Here is a 13,581-nt window from a genome sequence, read left to right as displayed (position 1 = left end):
ATACGTATTAATATTTTTTATCTAACTTTTGAGAAAATGACAAAAATTACAATCATAAAATTATATATAAATTTTATTATTGTCGTCCCACAAAAAAGAGACGCGCGTAACGTTACTTTTGTCTTTCTATATACGTGTAAACACCATAATAAATTGCTCGAGAGTTTTACATTATCGGATTAAGTCATCTGCACACTGAACCGACAGACATACGAGAGAGATCATATAAAAGCCGAGGAACGTGACAGGAATTATCGGCGGCTAGAGTAGCTCACCGTATAAAGGTTTAAACAAGGCAATGATCACTTAAGATTACCGCACTTGCATAGCGGGATATAGTTTCTTCTAAAACGTTCCTGTTTCGTTGCGAAAATTGCTTCCACAACGATAACGAACAAACAATAGATTTTTCTATCTTTTTCATTTATGTAATTTGCAAACTTTTGACATATATATACCGAAGGAAACAGTTTTCTCTTTCTGAAATCGTCCATTAATAATATTAAATAAAGTTACTGTGAACATCAAATCATGATGCTTGGTATTAATTTTATAACGTTACGTCATAACGATCATACTTATCATTTTTAATAATTTATCAAACTTTTTTATTACATTTGTTTGAAAATAAAAATTGACGCAGTCTGATCTCAACCTTTCTAATTTCGATCATTTTAATCCGACAGATTTTGACAGATTTTTTTTTACTTCCTCGTTTCACTTCCGTTTATCCTCGCGGGGAACGTTTGTCTAGGGAAATAGGAATCGTCGGTGCTGCGTGAACAGGTAAATAGGTATCGATAGATGCATAGAGCCGTTGGCAGAGAGATGCTGCGCCATTCGCGTGTATCCGTCGCTGGGGTGGAGCTTTCCGCGGCCACGCGGAGGGAGAAGGATAGGGCAGGAGGAGGAAGGATGAGAGAGCGATAGGGCAAACGAGGAAGAAAGAGAGAGAGAGAGAGAGGGAGAAGGGCACGAAGAGCACAGAGAGCGGCGCGGTGGTCCATAACGCGGTGGCAGTAACTAACCGGATTCCGGTGGGCTATGCGCGGCAGCACCATCGCCCCATACGGCGTAGAATATGGGGAATCTATGGGCTCATATCCACGACCCAAACTGTACACTAGCCAAATGGACGCGGCAATAACGGCCCGTTAACGCTAATTCGCGGAATTCTGATTGACGACGGCCGCAGGGAGAACGGGTGCGACCCTCAATTTCTGCCGCAGCGTTCCATGCCCGCCTGCCTATCTGTTCCACGTTGTTGTGCGTTATCTATCTATCTCTATCTCTTTCTCTTCATTCTCTAAGTTACACGAACCGCCAGCCTGTCATCTCATTGGCGCCAGTGGCGTTTTAATAATATATCTTGCGCGATATATGTAAAAAGGAATTTGAAAAGATGAGTTAATATGAGACAATTTTTATGAATAAATCCCATAACACGTCTCATAACAGCTTTATTATCTACCACAACCAGTCTCCTTTTTTTTTTTTCAAGAATATGTTAAGCTGTATATTAAATTCTTGCACGCAACATCGCATGGAAATATGTATTCTGTGTTACATTATAAAAGACTGCTAACTCTCTTATTGATCGAAGAAGTGGAAGCGATTTCATCAATGATTGGTTCGACGCCACTGCATCTACCCTTTCCTCTCGCGATATTCTCTTGGGTTCTCTCCGTTCTCTATGGATTTTCTCTCTTTATCTCGCGTACACGACCGTCAGAGTTTGTAATACGAGCTCAAACACCAAACCGACTCTCGCAAATGCCATCCCCGAAGTGTAAAGCATACGTGTATGTGGGCGTGCGCGCAAACAAATGTGATGAGACGTAAATCTATCGACATGTAATAGCAGCAGGACACGGTCTCCGCGATAGAATGGCGATCGGGATAATAACGTGTATCCTTCTCCCCGCTTCTCTTCATTCTACTATGCCGATTAATTTGGAACTATTATTATCTTCTTCTTTCCCTTCCGGTCTCGTTTCGCCGCGTTCTCATTTAAGATTCTTTCGTCAATGGACTTTCGTTAACGGAGGCTCCACTGAAGCTTCTTAAATTTAATTCCACGTGAAGGATGGACTTTGTTGGAATTACATGATGAAGGAAAGAAAAATTTTTCAACGCACCATATATTATATAGAACGTGTCTTCTCTTTTCATTCGGTGAGATCTCGTCATTCTAATTGCATTCCCGAGGAATAAAATCTATCGTAACGAACGTTGCGTGTGTGTCCGGGACCTTCCAATTAAAGCCGCGCGCTTGCCGCATTTCATCGTTTATTTATAGACGCACAGTTATAGCATGCACGCGCTTTTGCCGTCGGATGCTCACCCTCGTAAACGTGTCGACGTTTCGGAAAATGCATGGCCGCCAGAATTTGCTAAGAGCATAAAATTACGTTTGCACTCCTTTCATTTTGCCACTCGGCACTCTAAGGGGCGATGCGTCTGTCTAAAATTAATGCGAGGGTAGCGTTAGATCAATGTCAATTAAATTGAATGTTGATTCAACACACACGATCCCTCAACGTTCGTGAGCGGTATAAGATAGTATCTGCAAAAGGAACATGCGTAAGTAATAAACTGTCTTGGATAACATCAAATAATTGCGGATCGAGGAAATGAGATTTAAAATAAAGGAGAGGAGAGAAAAAAAAAGGGTGCGAGTTATCTCATTCTATTCGCTCGCTTGTATCAAGAAAAGGAAAAAAAAAAATGGAGATGACGGAATAAAAAAGATTTCTAAATTTATATCGCGATCAAATTAAAAAATACTATGATTTTATACATATGAGCGAGAGCACATAAATATTTCCTGCTTTACTCTTATTAATTCCCAAAAATTACACAAACAGATATAATATTTACGTTACGTAAATATCTCTTATCCACGTGTAATTTTTATAAAATTAAAGAGAGATAAAAGATTCGTGAATTAAATGAGTCACAGTACAGTGAGATTCTCCTGCCACCTTCTATCGGGCTAATAATTTTGCGATTGCCGCCGGCTATAGATTAGAACTCCCATTTTGGTAGAGTAGCGCCAGTCCCTATTCCCCGGAATATCGCAGGATAAGAGACTGGACCCAATTAAATTGCTAATAACAAGAATTGTCCAACATCAATCTGCTTTCCTCTCTCTCTCTCTCTCTCTCTCTCTCCCTCTCTTTTCGAGAATTTTAATCGCGTGACATTTATTATATATAAACGGCAATAATATTTCATCCGCTAAAACAGTTAAACGTGCTTTGCCCGTCAAATAAATATTTAATTCCTTCATCATTTTACACAAAGCGTTTAAAATAATATAATAAAAACGTGTTCACTGTTTAACTGTTTTCTGTATTTTTGTTCGCTTGACATTTGCTATGATTACAACACATGGGAATTATATTTCACATGATACTATCGTTTATAAGATCCTCTTTGATTTGTGAAGAGAGTGTTGCTAAATGTCAAATACGTTTAAATCGTTCGATAATCAAGCTTCTTTGCTTCTTGTAAGAATACTCGAGATTCCATTTGTAAGATGACGTAATCAGATAATTGGATATATATATTTTTACATTAATATATTTGTGCTTATTTTTATATATTCATACATTATTTCTGTCGTTAGATATAATATCATAAATTATAATATGATAAATCTGTTCGAATTTATTGCTCTCGTACATGTGCTGTGTTAAAGTTGTCATAAAATCTCTTTTATTTCTACTCCTCATACTTGTAAGCAATAAAGCCTGATAAATCACTTAATTAAGATAGAATTTTATCCGTAGAATTATAATAATATACGTATGAGATAGAGCGAATACATACGTACGTGCAACGCTCAATCTCGATTACGAACTCGCAGAGATTACGACGTTATACGTGTAAATATCCGTTAGCGGTATGCGCAAAGAACGTTTCACAGTAGCTTAAGGCAGGCACGGATACAAATGGTTTTCATTAACGTTTCTTACCTGCTGCTGTCAGCGTAAGTGGCTATCAAGTTATATATTTTATAAACTTCCAAACGGCCTATAATAGTTGTAGAAATGTCACTCGATGACTATCTCCTGCGAATGACCTGTGCATGACCTATACCGCGTTTCAGGCTTCTTTTCGTTCTTTTCCCGTATATGTGAAATCAAAATATTATGTCTATATATAATATGTCTCCTTTAAGCAAGATTTTCGTATTCTCTATAAAATAATCGTCTTAATTTTCTCGCAGTTAAGCTGAATGCTGAGAATGACAAATAATATTCAATAGTGCACGTGCCATGAGATAAAAGACATCAGGTTTTTTTTAGCACTCAAATTTATCTACCTACAGTATCGTCAAGACTTGAATCGTTGTATCGATTAATTTTTCTTTCATCGTTAGAGAAAATATTCCGGATATAAGCGAAAGATAATTAACGTCGCTAATGTTAATATGAGCGAAATATCTTGGCGGGCGATAAATTAATCGAACATTGACTTTCAAGTAGACTAGAGTGCTTTGGTAGCACAGCTGACAAATGATGCCGTCAATTCTATTTGAAGTCGTTCGCTCGAGGTCGCATCAGACAATCTCAATAGCGTCGAGTAAGAGCTACGAAATCAGATATCTATGCAAAACTTTGTGCAATCACACACACACACACACACATACCTAACATACATGCATACGCGCATCTGGAAGCACGAGTGAGATTCGCGGTAGATAAAAGGAAGAAGAAAATCAGCTGTGCACGTGCAGGCAACCCAACTCCGTGCCTCGTACTTCTCGTCGTACGCTGGTCCACGTCGCTCGAATACATTAATCACCTGAATGGCGATGCATGTATTGGCGTCCGTTGCCTTTTACCTCCTCACCGAGCTTCTCTCTGTGCGATATAGTCACGCGCAGCACGAAGATATAAATTATCGAGGCATAAACCGAGGCGAAAGCTGCTTCAAACGAATTACCGGCACAAGTTGATTTAGCTTAATGCGAGTTTTTCACGAATAATAATATCAACAGACGATACATCATGGCCGCGCGGGGAGAGAGGATCTCTAATGATCCGGAAATCGAAAATAACGATCGGCAATCGTGAAGGAGAGTCGCGGATATCTCGAAGCGTGGAGGAAGCAATATTATCACCGCGCTCTGCTCATCTTCCGCGGAATTTAATTGCTGGCATTAAACGCGAAACAACGGAGCGTCTTGCGGTTTGGTGCGATGCCAGGCGCTTGATACAGGAGCACCGGCGACAAAACGCAACGGCTCCGGAATGAATAATTCAAGCCGCCATGGCGGCGAGTAACGCCGCCGAGAGTTCTCTACTCTCGCGCGCGAGAGAACATCCAGCATTCCTGCACGCATTTGCTCCGCGCGATTATAAATCTCGAGACTGCGAGATTATAGCGAGCGTTATGCACCAATGAGGACCGGGGGATGAGATACGCGACCTTGCTTTATTATATTGGCTTTGTCGCCCGCCACTCCGATTCGTTCTCTTTTTCACTCTCTCCATTTTTATTTCTGCTTTAAAAAGCGCGGCGAGAAAATTATTTTCGTATTATTTGAGAACGTGACGCTCGACAAATTTCCAAACAAATATTTCACTCTCTCTCTCTCTTTCTCTCGTCGTTCTGGGAAAATCTGGGCGAATGATTTTGGATACCGGACGGAGACGCCCGGATGACACGGATGCAAAATGTAATGTTATTTCCAGTTTAGTCCGATACGTGACTTATTTCGTTAACAAGTTTTTCGGGGCTGCCGGTTGAATTTCGAATCGAAGTTTCTCTCGCGCATTTTATTCTTAAAATTACGCAGGTAGGTAAAGATGTCGATAACGGCGTGCGTACACAGCTTTATGTGGAAAAGATCAATAGCTTGTGTGAGAATTATGATTCTTATCGAGCGATGATATAGCTTTCGTAATTTATTATAGAGCTCAAGGCACATTTATGTCATGATATTCATTTAGTATATTGCCGCATATATCTTTACGCATATTCATCTCATATTCGCGCGCGCACGTACACACACATACACATTCTCATAAAATATGAAATTAATTACCCAATTAAATCTGCAATAAAGTAACGTTCCTTTTAACTGTTTAAAGCTCATATTTCATTACGTCTACATCTAAAAATTAAGCTTAGCCTTCCCTTGAATGGTGAACGCTTATGGGAGTCACTCTGTGTTTCTATATCTATATATTTAATATTAAATATATATGCTATTAATATTAAATTTTATACTATTTCCATATTGATTTGATGCGAGTAATCGAAAGTCATAAATTATTCATTTGCATTTCTGTTTGATGGAGTGCGATCTTATTCCATTCGTGAGTGATATTTCGATCATATGAAATAAGAAATTTACAAATGAAAGAATTATAATTAAAATCAATATATGCAGAAGTAGACCAAATATTCATATATTGCGATAGCAGCCAGAAATTGCCATGAGAGCTTTATTTATTGTTATCAATTTGCATATGAAATGTATAAAAATTGATATAAAAATGTATAAAAATTCATTAGCAAATATATTTCATTCAATTTTGTTTGAATAAAATATTGATAATGATAAACAAATTTTGATATATATATATATATATATATATATATATATATATATATATATATATAAACGACATTAAATACCTGACATAATAATAATAAAGTTAAAGCGAGATATGATTTTTTGCGTTGATATATGACTTTTTGATTAATAAGGCGATGCCTCTCGTCACTTGACATAGAGTGAGAAAGATATATTGAAGCGAAAACGAGCTCAATCTCTTGCCAATTTTCGATTTGACTTCATGGATGGAATACTCGTTCTATATATATAAATGTTGTTGATTGAAATTCAGGTCTAGAGTAGCGCGTATCCAGGGGCGCATATCCAGTGAACGTCTGAGTATATCAACAGGCCTGAAGCAATTCTCCCTTAATAAATAATCGCGCTGCAATGGTCTCAAGGATAAATCGAGCGGGGCAGGCTCATCCGTCTGCGACGGCGAACACGGGAAAACGTATAGAGGCGTTAGACTACATACATACATACATACATACAGCAAGGAGGTTGACGCTGTTTATGGCGGTTCGTTATACACTGACGAGATGCGCGAGGTTATATTAAGGTGGTGGATACGCGACCAGACGATATCTAAGAGGGGCAGTAGCCGTCGTAATTCACGAGGGACCAGTGCGCGCCTTTCGCGCCTGTTCTTGCCGAGGTGACACTGGCCGTTGGTGTTCGTGTACCTGGCGTTCGCGTTGGTCGAAGGTAAGCCCGGATCATATTCTTAACGAGAGTGCTTTACGATCCGAAGTCCCTTTATCTACGGTGGTGTTGTTGGCGTTATCCAGAACCGAAAGAAAGTAAGGAAGGCGGGGACGGAGATGGAGGAGGAAGAGAGAACTTGGAGAGCCCCGGTAAGGTGGCCGTGATGTATCTCGCACTTAGCTGTCCCGTGTCATGCCATGGTCGGTTAGGTCCGACTTTACTCTTTGTCACGGCATCACGCGGCCGTGTACGCGGCCGTTGTACGAGATCTTGTTCGTTAATAATTGTCATTGTTGCACGTTGTACGAGAACAGGGAAATGTAATGCGCACACTCACGGTATTGATGTTTAATGATGTTTTTGCGAAGAGATAGGTTGATCTGATAGGAAAATAAGACAGCGTATTTCAAGTTAATTGGAAATAAAAGCAAACACATAGATAAATGACAAATCAGCTGGAAGTTTGTATTAAAAAAAAAAAAAAAAAAATTAGAATATTTTTCTGCATTTTTTATTGAATGTTAATGAACGCTTTCTCTTTCAAGAGAATAAAGATTTTCGTAATAAAAATTTAATAAGACTTAATAATAGAACTTCTTTCCAAACTTCTCGGAAATGACCGGCTCATTAACTTGACTCCAATCTGATAGTCATTTAATTCAATCGCGCTTCTCGTAAGAACAGTCACTTTAGTGTCATTGACATATAGCATTTTCTCATATATGTATATAATTCATACAGTGGACACATTGTTCTGGATATTAAATTCATATAAGAGACGATATGACTCTATCAGTTTTTTTTCTGCATAATTTTAATTACTAGATTTATTTGTATAATTTTTGCTTATATATATATATTATTTATATTTGCTTCCATATTGATATACAAAACGTTATAAAAATCCACATGATATTTAGTTCTGATGAGTATTTAAGTTTATTTTACGCGTTTAATTACAATTTAATTGCATTAAGATATTGTATATCACTGATAACGTTCAATTATGAAACACGTTAATATCTTTACGTATAATGTGTGCTTTTATCAGCTTATCAATTTGTCTCGCTCGGCCATTTATTCAGAAGTTTGCTCGAAAAAAAATACGATAGGAAAATATAATTCAATACACGTACAAGTATGTCGTTATTATAATTATACGTAAATGAGACGATTTCGTGTTTGGTCATGCAAAAGACAATGAAAAACGCATCGGGAGAGAGTGTTTCGTCAGTATTCACTTACCGCATCTAGTCTCGTACATGTCATACTTATTGTCAGTGCAAAGGTAGCCGCGAGAGAGTCGTTAACATTTTTCTCATAAGTATCTACATTTGCATCTCGAGAAACGTTGGCTTATTCGCGAACGAGTTTCTCGTAAATTAAGGTGTGCGGCCAACAACGACAAAATCTAGAAAATTTGAATTTCTTCTCCTTTTAGGCGCGCGTGCGCCTAAGTTAGCTTGGCAGGATCATTCACCTTGTACACGTGCATGCGGATAAGATCCCATGAATACATGCCTAATGTTAGCTAATTTGCATATACGAGAGAGAAATCTATCTATATATAGTGTACGTATGTACACGGTGATTCTAATTTATAAATGATATGTTTTTCAAGTCAACTGGATAACTAGATTCTATTGAAAATAAAGATCTTAATATTTAATATCGAGACTATATAATAATTCTTATTAAATAAAGAACGTATATGATACATTATATGTATATTGTGTAATAATGCATTTATATTATAAGCATTCCGCAGTTTCATTGTAGAATCCCATATACATATACAATCATAAATTTAATATGAGATAGAATATTTGATTCTTTCATTCTTTTACATTTTCAATATAATTGTTGACAAATTATTTATCTTAATTTCTTTCTTTTTCACACATTTATACATGAAATATAAATGCATTTAGACGAGTAAGTTATATCGAGGATTTTTGTATATTTTTCATCTTGAATTTTCACTTTACTTTATCTAATACTTCAATAATTAAATATAAGAGCGATAAAATTTCCGTTACTTCACTTAGCTACGCTTTATAAGACAATAATCACACGAAGCTGTCTATTGTAATGGAGTATTTTCGGGCCACCCTGTACGTGTATGCACTCTCGAAGCGGCCTACGTGCGAGCAATGGACCGACAGAACATCGCTCACGGCGCTCCCTTCGTCCTAAAGCGCTATGTTGCTGGAGTTGGAAAGGGGGAGGGTGGGGAGGGAGAGAAGGGGGCACTTACTTCGTTCTCGTGCTCTTGTACCTTCGTTATCCACTCGCCATTTATCCTTCATGCGATCCGCTCGCGTACGCTCTATCCTCCTCTTTCTCTATGTAATCGGAGAGCTGCGAGCGTCATTATGTCGGAACATTTGAAAACCGAGTTGGCGGAGTTGCGGGCCCCGAGATAGTCCGCCGTAAGAGCGGGTGTCATTCTCTCTCTCTCTCTCTCTCTCTCTCTCTCTCTCTCTCTCTCTTTCTCTTTTAGATACGGCGAACAATATTCTCCGGTTTTATGAAAATTCAAAGAGGCGGACCTGTTGAATACTACGAAAAGTTCGGTCGTCAAATTCTACAAACTGTGAGCCCTTACAAACTTTCTTAGAGCTAATCGCGAATAGACGGCTTTCGACTATAAAGCTGCTAGTAGAATAAACGAAAGAGAGAGAGAGAGAGAGAGAGAGATGCGCTAATGCAAGAACTTTAAGGCAGCTGACATGGATTTTGCGAGATATCCGAAGGAGTTGCTTCTATCGAAAAATTTCGAGCGCACAATAGGGGATAAAATTTCGTGATTGTACATTCATTTCTCGGAACATGTCCAGTAATCGTCGTCATGTTGCTTAGGTGCCAACGGGAGGGATGCCGTATACTTTTTATACGGCGATAATTTATGAATGAACGAACAAAAACCACACATTCGGACTTAGACTTTCTAATGCTGACTACCGGTTCGTTGGTTTACGAGGTAATAAAATTCACGTCACAATACTCCGAAGGCTGTCTTGTGCGATGGTTTGATGTGCGTTACCGATGGAAACGCTACCACTTTATATGATGGATTGGCGCGCGAGCCGTAAAATTAAAGGCCTGAACAAATTTATGAGCATTTTGAATGCCGCAACATTTAGGATTCAATGCTCTGACATCCTGGCCAGTTATAGCGCCCTCGTTATTAGCTACCGAGAGATAATTTAATGCCATTGAGGTCGTATCAAACTTTTTATGTATCCTTCAGCATCAATACACTGTAAAATTATTACAGTGTAAAATTATTATCCTACAATTATTAATTGTTCTTTAATTATTTTGCCTTCTTCGCATGGAAAATATTTCAAAGCAAAATATATTATAAATGAGAAAAATGTTATATATTATTTTATCAACAAGCTTTAAAATCTATAAACATAATTAAATTTAGACTGCAGTTAAATTGTAATGTTTTTGATTTATACTAGAAAAATTATTGAAAATCATTCTAGTTTCAGTATGATTTAACAACAATGGGGCCTAACGACAATGAAATGTCGCGCGCAGGATTAGAACTGAATTACCCCGCGTCTTATTAAGACTTAAATTAAACAGAGGCAGAGAGAAAGACGGAGAGAATTAGAAGAAGGGAGATAATGTAAGCGATTGAGATCGAGAAAGCAGGGATGGTGGTGCATTCAGGCATTATGGCCGCCGCTCCTTGAGTTTCGAGGGTCCGCGATGAACGGCTAGCAAGGATGTAGAAGGTTCCAGCGCAGGGAGGTGGAGGGGAGTTGAGGATCGAGAACATCCATCTTCCCCCGCTACTTGATCCCTCCTCTCTTATCCTCCATGCTCTGCTCTCTGCAACGTACAGGGTTCACCGTACCGGCATACATCTCCTGTCCGAGAGAAAGAGAGAGAGAGAGAGAAAGATAGAAAGAGAGAGAATGGGGGAGAGAAGGGGAAGAAAGACTCCCTTCGTCTGCTCCTTTACTTAAGTTAACTTTATACTTCTTCCGTCTCTCTTTCACGGCCCCCCCTTTTTTTCTTACGATACTTTCTCGCTTTAAGAGTGAGAGGCAAGCTACGAAACAAGCATCGGCGAAGAAAACACAAACTTAATCCTACACGTGATTCATCTGAGCAACCATAGATCTGGATTATCTCCCATCATCTGCATATTTACGAGCATCTGCCCTCTTCTGATTGCGCGTGCTTCACGCGTTCGTATTGCAGGGTAAGAAGTAACGCTACTGAGACGATAAACCGGCAAAAACGGGGCATCGTGCGGCGTTATTTTCGTATTGCAAAACGAGACGAGAAGCTCTCTCTGTCAGCGTCTCTGTCACTCGACATTTTGTTTGTCTCTGACAAACATTTTTCCAGTATAATGGAAAAATATCTGTCTCGAGTATTTCCGGTAGCAGTAATGTTATAAAAAACTCGTGACTCTTTGAAAAGATCTCTCTTTGTCTCTCTCCATGGGTGTCCGGGAAGGAGAAGCAAAGAGGGGCATGTTCCTTCCCAAAAAATGAAAAAAAAAAAAAAAATCATAATTATAATTCTATTATAATATTAATACTGAAAGATGTATAAATATCAAAGCATATGTTTCAATCAATCTGAATGACATTTTATGTCATGCCTTCTCTCTCTGAAAAAAATTCTGCGGACGTCCTTGTCTCTCTCTTATAGAAAATATAATATCAATTTTGGCTTTAATTAGGTACGCGATGATATCGAATAATATAAATAAATAAATTTAAACATACATGTGCCACGTGACAGATGGCACATGTATCTTTATTTCTGCATCTTTGATTCGATCATAACTGGTTATATGATCGATACTATGTTGTAAGTTGTGTCTGCGCTTTGGATAAGGTGAAATCGTTACTGGGCGAGAAAAAACGTGACAGTTCTTCTTATCTTCCCTCTTTGTCTTTTCACCATCTCCTTCTCTCTCCGTTTCTCGATTCTACCGTCACTCGCTCGCCGCCGTGGTTCTTTGAACACATCTCCGTCCCTGCAGCGAGGCTAAATAGCGTTCAAAGCTCGACTCTCTCACCTGCCGCGATGATGATCGCTGATTAATTCGCGCACGGTCTTCGTGAGTTATACGTCGGTAGACTATCCGCAAATTACCTATTCATCACGTAATAGCAGCGATGTGCTTCGAGACATACTAAGTGGCCGCGTTCTCTCCTTTCCATCCTCATTCCTCTCCCGGCGCTTTTCTCATTCCCTTATCGATGATATATCCTCCCAACTCCTCCCTTTCATTCACTTATTCATCTTATCTACGGTTTTAACGGTAAGGTTTTCATTCTTTTCAATCTAAAAAATAATATTTTTAATCTTCCACCAAGTATTTTATGCGATATATATTTTTTGAGATAATGAATAAAAGAATTTTAAATACATCTTAAATATGTTAAATAATTTATAATTAATTTAAACACATTTATAATCGTACGATGGATTTAATTTAAATATAATAATTTAAGGTAATATCCTAAAATTTGGAAAACGTGCCTAAAATTCTATTTCGTATATGTATATGTTACATATAATACGATTAACAACTTGTCACACGCGAAAAACATTTAACTATTTTCCAGTTGATTTTCCACTTGCAATGAGCACTGTTTAGTCAACATTCGGAAGCCATACCATTTTATCACGGCCATTCAAGCCCCATTAGCCGTGCAGTAGAGATACCGCACATGTCTATATATGTATATGTATGTATATGTGTATATATGCTAGTCTACATCCAGTGTTTCTACCGGGTGGCCAAATAAGTAATTTATAATAAAATGTAATAAGTTTAACGCGTTATGTGAGGGAGATTAGTTTAACTGTGCCGTACAATTAATTTTAGCACTATTTAATTTTCTATTATATCTCTCTCTATATATATATGTATAACACATATATATATTTATACTAAAATATATTGAAAAAAAACTGATACTGTTTAATATTTAATGAATAAAAAAAGGTATCATGAATATTTAATGTAAAACTTAATAAATTTCTTATTACCTTTTTATCAAAGGAAAAAAGCAAAACATGATAACAATAATAGAATATATATAAATATTGCAAATTATAATTACAATATTAATTTTTAAAATATCGATATAAGTACATTACAAATATAACACAACAGTAAAGTTGAGAGATTATTTTGCGAGATTTTTTTATAACATTGAATAAGGCAACATTGAATCAATTCGATTTTATACCGCCAATCTCTTAATAATTTCAATATATATTTGTCAAGAAATTTATTTTAGTATACATAT

Source organism: Cataglyphis hispanica, chromosome 4 (assembly GCF_021464435.1).
Source record: "Cataglyphis hispanica isolate Lineage 1 chromosome 4, ULB_Chis1_1.0, whole genome shotgun sequence".
Taxonomy (NCBI): Eukaryota; Metazoa; Arthropoda; class Insecta; order Hymenoptera; family Formicidae; genus Cataglyphis; species Cataglyphis hispanica.
This window is presented reverse-complemented; position numbering follows the sequence as displayed.